This window comes from Erithacus rubecula, assembly GCF_903797595.1.
Source record: "Erithacus rubecula genome assembly, chromosome: 2".
NCBI lineage: Eukaryota > Metazoa > Chordata > Aves > Passeriformes > Muscicapidae > Erithacus > Erithacus rubecula.
This window is the reverse complement of record NC_136685.1, coordinates 33,365,099-33,371,602: the sequence shown is the minus strand read 5'-3', so window position 1 is coordinate 33,371,602 and position 6,504 is coordinate 33,365,099. Positions and strand designations below refer to the sequence as shown.

The following is a 6,504-nucleotide window of genomic DNA, read 5'->3' as shown; positions in this document are numbered from 1 at the left end:
CCCTCGCATATAAACACAGGAACGGCCTTTCATGAAATTCAGACAACTTTGTAAAACACCATCTACTCACACGTTCACACCGAGAAGAGCAGTAAAAGGATATGAGTGCAGGGTCTGGATTTTATATTTTCCTGTCCTCTGGGGTCTGGTTTTAGACTGAGGGGATTGTGCTTTTTTATTTTAGGGATTTTTTTTTTCTTTTTGTTTGTGGGGAAAGATTAACCTTTCTAGCTGAGAAATACAGGTGCTCCCAGGAATTTCTCTCCCCCGCCCTCCCCCCACTCACACATCTACGAGAGAAGCGCCAAACTGGGTTCTGCGGGACAGGGAAAGAGAGATTACAACTTTGGAAGTTAAAACAAAGGGCTCTCGTGTTTCCCTCCGAGCAGTAGTGGGCTAGTCATGGCAGGGAAAAAGTCAAGTCCTTAGAAAGTGAGAGAATAAGGAAGAAAGCCAATCCAAGACGGAGAGACAGGGACTTTCGTTCAGAAAATGGTCTACGCTCGGATCAGGAAAAATTGACTCTTCCCTTCACATCTGTCCGATTATTTCGGTTTATTTATATCGCATGGTGAAATATCATCTTCTCCCTCGCCTCTCTGGAAGCAGGAAAAGCACTAGTAGCTCTCTCCTGCGGGATAAGCTTTTCTGTCGCCGAGAGCAAGCGCTGCCCGCGGGATCCGTCGGAGCGGGGGCTGCTCCGCGCACCTCCCGCCCCGCCGCCCCTCGCCCGTGTCCCACAGAGCCTTAGGGCGCCTCGCAGGCCAGACTCGTGTTTCGGGGAGCCCTGCGAGGCGCGGAAAAGGAGGCCCGATCCTGCAGTCACACCCGCACAGCGTTTGGACTGAGCAGAGACCCTAAGGTCAGCTTCCGAAGCAGCCTGCTGGGCCGTTTCGTGGCCATAAAGTCCTTAAGTAACCTTGCGTTAAAAACGCAGGGGAAAAAAAAAAAAAAAAAGACAAGAGAAAAAAAAATTCTTTGACACTGTTCAGTAATAAAATAATCGAAGAAGTTAAACCTCTTCTAATCAGGCGCTCGCAGAAGGGAGTTCGCAATTAGCTGCAAAATCCCCTGTGAGTTAATGACCTAATTTGTGAGGTATAAAGTCACGAACTGTATTGCTTTCTTCTTCTTTTTATTTTAATTTTATTTTATTTTATTTTATTTATGGTTTTTTTTTTAAATTCCCTGGACCTCCGTGGAAATGTCTTTATTTATTTGTTATAATACTCGAAAGTTGCAACTGGGACATTCCGGAATATTGAAAGAACAGAAAATACCCGCTTGGGTACCCTTGGCTTTGTAAATAACTGCTTTGCCAATAGATGGCATAGTGTCCTTTCCATTGTAAGGAAGCTCAGCTTTCCCGTTTATTTACCTGTCTTGTTTGTTTTGCTTGCAGCATTTTTTAACGTGTAAACGTCGCTTTGCATTTCCTTTCCCAGAGTACAGAAAACATAGATATCTTTAAAAAGGTATATTGCAAAAATTAAAATTACAGATGTAATACATACTGTGAAACCTATAAAAATGCGTTTACAATGGTTACTTAAAAAAGAAATTTATAACTTTCATATGTACCTTACTCGTGCAATATGCAACTGCCATATGTTTCCTAGTTCCATAATTCAGTTTTTCCTGGACAGCTGGAGCAGGTAGTACTTCTTAAAGTACATTTCATGTAATATGAGAACTAGCCCTGACTAAAGACCGAAGGTTGCCATAAAAAGACACAAACCCTGCTTAAAAAATGCTGTTTAACTACACATCATTTCTTACAACGGTATGATATAAATGTTCTCGTAGACTCGCGTTATGATAAAAAGGGGATATACTGTATCTTTTTATTGCCGAAATCCCAGCTCCGCAAACATAAATATTTCCAGTTAGTGGCTCTATCCTAAACTACAGTGATTTAATGCTACCTGATTTAATTTTTTCCCATACATATTTTAATTTTTTCCTGAGAAAATAATGGAAATATGAGTTAAATTTATTTTAAAAATTAAAAAGTGAACCCAGAGATTTCTTTAACCCTCATTTAGCGTTTGCAAATGCTTATTTTGTGACTGAAGTAATGAAAAGGCTATTTTAAAAAATCGTTTGTCTGAAACGAACAATAAATATAAGTGGGAGCAGCATAATAAAGACTGGAGAATTCCTTAAAAATTATTCATACTCGTAGCTGTTGACTTAGGAATTGAGATAGTAATATAAGCGCTATAAAACGCAATCACCAGAATGTTTATAATTTTAACATGGATGCCTTTAAACTGTGTTTTCAATGCTGTAATGTAGTTCCTCAGCATTTTCACCCGTCCGGAAAGCCGGTCGGTTGGCTGAGCGTTTATTTCCGTACGCGGATCTTATTTATACACCGCAGCAGGGGAGCGACTATATATATATTTTTTTTTTCCCTAAGTTTTAAAACGAGACCTGAGGCTGCGGGGGTAGGGCCCGGTGAGGCTGGCCGGGCCGAGGGGCTCGGGGAAAGGCCGGTGCCCGCGGCTCGGGGGGGACGCGCTCCTGCCGCCGGACCGCGTGTCCCGTCGGCGGCTGCGGCGGGCCGGCCCCGACCCGTTCGCCACCCTCGGTGCGCGGCCGTCCCGCGGTTCTGGAGCGGGAACAAAACTTGCCACGCCGCATCGATGAGCCCTCCCCTAACCCCACTCGCGGCGGCTGTTTGAGCGCTGCCTGGCAGGTTGGGCTTGGGCTTGGCTTCGGCGGGACCGGCGACAACCGCAGCGAGGTTCCCCGCGGTTCAGGCTAAAGCGGGGTCACTCCAGGCGACAAAGGGCTCTGTGCGCCGGGAGAGCGCGAGGGCTTCCCCTCTCTTCCCCTGTTCCCTTTTCCCGGCTCCTGAGCTAGGAGCACCGAACGGGATGTGCATGTTCTGCGGTCCTGGAAGCTGGGTACAGAGCGGCCTCGTCATCCGCTTGTTTTGGGACCCGTCAGCCCAGTTATGAGTTTGAACCCGGCGAGTCTCAAGTGCCGGGAAACCGACCCCGCTCCCTCTTGCTCGGGCTCGGCCGCACGGTTAAACCCGTCGGGCGGGCGCACGAGGCGGTGAGTGCCCGGGACAGGCCCCGGGATCAATACCAGGAGTCTGCCCACGGCCGCCCGGGCACCGCGAGCCTGGGCCCGCCGTGGGATCAGCCGGGATCCCCTGCGCCCCGCGCTGTGAGCCGCGCTCGTTTTGCGCCCGACGAAGGTGACAGGCACAAGCGGGAGCAGGGGCCGGCCCGTTCTCATCGGAAACCAATAAAGAGCCCTGCCACCGCTCCGGACCACCGTTCCCCTCTAGTGCCACTTATTCCGTCGGGCTGCAGCCCACCTGGCAGCAGGGAAGGCAGCCCGGCCGGAGGATCCCCAGCGGAGCGGGACGTGAGGGCTCCACGGGGCTTTCTTGCCTTCTTTAAATTTAAGCCAGACTTAATCTTCTCTCAAGCCTTCTGAGGATCCTCTGTATCCCTGGGACAGTCGCCCTAGGCTTGCTGTTCACCCTGTTATAGGAGAGCTGGAAGTGCTAATTGGCCCCCGACACACGCTCAGCCGCAAGCAAGGGCAAGGGAGAGGGACGGGGGCGAAGGTGCACTTGGGATGTACAGAAACCGGGTTTACAGACTACTTTCTCACCGCCTATATTTTTTTCTGCAGTTGACAATGTTTGACTGACTAGCCACCGTCAGCTCTTTGCTGTCAGTTTTGCACGCCACGTCTCCTTAGGGTGAAGCGATTAGGCTCACTTGGGGGGCGGAGGGAAGAAGAGGCTAATGATACAAATATGTTTTCCTTAGTGACCACTTCTATGAAGGGAAAAGGACCCTGTAGATATTTCACTCTCTGTTGGTGCCCGGCTTCAATGTTAGAAAAGATCTGCAAAAATTACACTGTGAATGGCAGATCGTGGCCATAACCTTCCAGTAAATATCACTCAAGGTTTTCGAAGGGAAGACAGGAAAATATCTTTCTGGTGGAAAACAATTCCCCCCCCCCAAACCCCCCCACCTCCGAAGTCTAAATATGTGACTCTCCTACATCAAATAAACTCTGTCTCACCAATTGCCTAAGAACCCAGACTGCGTTTTAAAGTCCGGAAATAAAAGTAACCCCAGAAAGGTGTTTTGGATATATATATTATTCCATTAGCAGATCACTATATATATAGAGTCTTCTCTCTTTCATCATCCCATAAAAAATTAATCGGACAGACATATGGATAACAGGTTGTTCGATAAATTTAAATCCAAGCAGTTATTCCAAAAACTCAAGAAATGAAAACAACATGCCACATAGCAACCTACAGAAATCTAGGGAAGAGTAAAAAACCTCAAAACAAGGGGCATTCCTCTCAAAATAAAAACACTCCGGGCGATCCGTCCATCCGCCGTAGAGCGGGCAGCTACGCGCACCCCGCTGTGCGGCGTGGAGCGGTGCGGAGCGGTGCGGAGCAAGGGGTCAGGGTCTCCTCGGCGGGATCGCGCAGCAGCAGGCTCTGGAGGGAGGGAAAAGAATAAAAAACGGGCAGGATCAACAACCCCGTGCCAAGAGGCTTCTACGGGACCTCCGCGGCACCCCCGCCGCTTCGTCCCCGCGCCTGCCTGCGCGCCGCAGCCGCTCATTCGGCGCAGCTCCGCGGAGAGCCCGGCGGAGGAGCGGGGCAACTCGCCCTATGCCGGCAGGTCCCGGCGGCCTCTCGGGGCCGGCCCCGCACTCCGCGGTCGCGCCGAGTTTCTCCAGTAGCCCAGCCTCACCCTAAAGCCCCGCGTCCCCCGTCGCTCGCACCCGGGCCCCGCCGCCGCGGAGCGCGCCCTCCTCGTCCCGGGCCGCGGCGGGGTCGGTACCTGCTCCCGCGGGCCCCGCCGGGGCCGGCGCACCGAGGGCGGCGGCGTGTACGAGCCGGCGGGTGGCGGGAGCACAGAGCGGGGCGGCGGAAGGTACCGTCGGAGATGGGCGGGCGGGCGAGGAGGCTGCGGGAGCGCCCTCGGACAGATAGCATCCATTTCCTTCCTTCCTCTCTTCTATCGATCTCATCTCCACCGCGACGGCGTTTAAACTCCTGCAAGATCCTCTAGCTTAGCACGTTTCGATCACTCTCGCACATCTGATTTCCTTCAGATTCAATCACGGCTGGAAAGACAGAGCAGACAGACTTTAGACCACGGAACAGTTAATATGTCCCAGATTTAATGTAAAGATAAACTAACTCCGCAGCACTGTTCATCGGTGACAGGCATTAAGCATTTTCTGCTCTCCTATCAATTCAGAACGACAGCAACTACAGGGCAATTTTTTTCGTAGTGACGAGTTTTTCTCAGACAAGTTGCCATCTCTTCCAGTGTGGAGTGAGTTAGTGCTCCTACGGCGGTTCCGTTTCTGTTTTATTTTTTTCTTGAATTAATTATCTTTCTGTCACATACCTAATTTTTCACGTCTGGAAAGTACTTTTACAATTTTAACGCTGATAACCTTATTCGAAGGGATAATTTATCTCTAGGGTTTATTTATTAATCAGCCCATTCCTCACAGTCTCTGACGAAACAGCTATTGAAATTAGCGATAAATTTGCATTTTACGGGTAGGTAAAATGCGATAGTGGAAACGGTTACGTCTCCTAAATGGCAGCTATTTCCGTTTCAGATTACGATCAGAAATCTCAGCTGTGCCACTCGACGGCCCAAACAGGACCTCCAAGGCTGTGACACAGGCCAACTATATCACGAATTTCCTTCTCTCCGTTGCCCAAAACAGAATGAGTTTGAGATCTTAGTCTCCTACACAGTGAAATCTGCCCCATTGACTTTTATTTCTTTTAAGCTGGAACGTTTCTATTTCTATTTGTTTCAAGGGAACACGTCACCCCATTTAGTTCTGAGGGAAAAAAAAAAAAAAAAAAAAAGGGAAAAGAAAAAAAGAAAAGAAAAAAGGGAAAATGTCCCAACAAGAGGGAAAAATAAAACAAAACAAACAAAAAACCCCCAACAAACTAAACACAAAAGCAAACACAACAAAAATCTCACTAGCTTTTTCATTTCCCTGGATATGCAAAGCAAAGAATATCTATTCCAAAACTTTAATAGCTTTACTCACGAAAGACACGAAAGAGGATTGTCCCTGTAACTATTTTATGCACCTGAATATGATTATTACTAAAGTTACTGCGGCTGGATGCATCGATGTTCATACAAGGATCGGTGTAATTCTCGTTTTATTGCAGCCTCAGCGCTAATGGGCTGGGTTTAGCGGAGTCTGTGGATGATACGCTGCAACCTCACTGCAGCCAGAGTTTGAATAACAACGCGACGAACCTCCGAGCGCAACAGTAACAGCAATAATTCCTAATTCCTTGCAGCAAAACAGGGCACAACGTCATTTTTTAACGTCCGAGCGGTTTTCCCGGCCGAAAGGCTGCCTTCCAGGGGAGCCCCCCTTCCCTCCGCTCTTCGGGGGGAGATGGGGCGGGGGGCGGGGGTGTCCCTTTGGCGTTCATTGCGGTGCATCAGC

At 49.2% G+C, this 6,504-nt stretch overlaps 1 long non-coding RNA gene across 1 annotated transcript; it reads right to left on the bottom strand.

Annotated features, from left to right (window-relative positions):
* Positions 1-4,220: 4,220 nt before the first annotated feature.
* LOC306812605 lies at positions 4,221-6,465 on the bottom strand. The gene is made up of 3 exons (XR_013776883.1): positions 6,309-6,465; positions 4,845-5,130; positions 4,221-4,495 (listed from the first exon to the last, which is right to left on the bottom strand). It is a non-coding gene; the product is annotated as an uncharacterized lncRNA (long non-coding RNA).
* Positions 6,466-6,504: the final 39 nt, after the last annotated feature.